Below are 545 nucleotides of genomic sequence, written 5' to 3' on the forward strand. Positions count from 1 at the left end.
AAACCTAGAGAGGAACCAGGCTATGAGGGGTGGTCAGTCCTCTTCTGGCTGTGCCGGGTGGAGATTATAACAGAACATGGCCAAGATGTTCAAATGTTCATAAATGACCAGCATGGTCGAATAATAATAAGGCAGAACAGTTGTTGTACTAAATGTCTGTCACACCTGTTTTAGGCAGCAGCCCGCGATGGCCTTCTCTCTTGTCCTCACCCAGCCTTATTTACAGGAGAGGCAGCTGGACCATGGGCAGAGGGGGTAGCGGGGGAGTTCTCTCTGTCTCTGTCTCTCTGTCTGTCTCTCTCTCGTTGTTCCATACTCATTTTCTGTCATATATTATATATTGCTCTCTCCTTCACTTGATATACAACATTCAATTTCTTGCTCGTGACAGTTTTCTTGATCGTCTCTCTCCCTCTCTCTGACACACGCAGGGTCATCACCCAGGGAACAGTGGGGACGTTGAGGGTGGGTATTATGTTGGCTAAACACCCCAGAGCATGTCACACAGTTCCCCTGACATGAATCCACGTGAAAACATGTAGATG

The sequence above is a fragment of the Oncorhynchus nerka genome, unplaced genomic scaffold (genome assembly GCF_034236695.1).
Source record: "Oncorhynchus nerka isolate Pitt River unplaced genomic scaffold, Oner_Uvic_2.0 unplaced_scaffold_2765, whole genome shotgun sequence".
NCBI classification, from domain to species: domain Eukaryota; kingdom Metazoa; phylum Chordata; class Actinopteri; order Salmoniformes; family Salmonidae; genus Oncorhynchus; species Oncorhynchus nerka.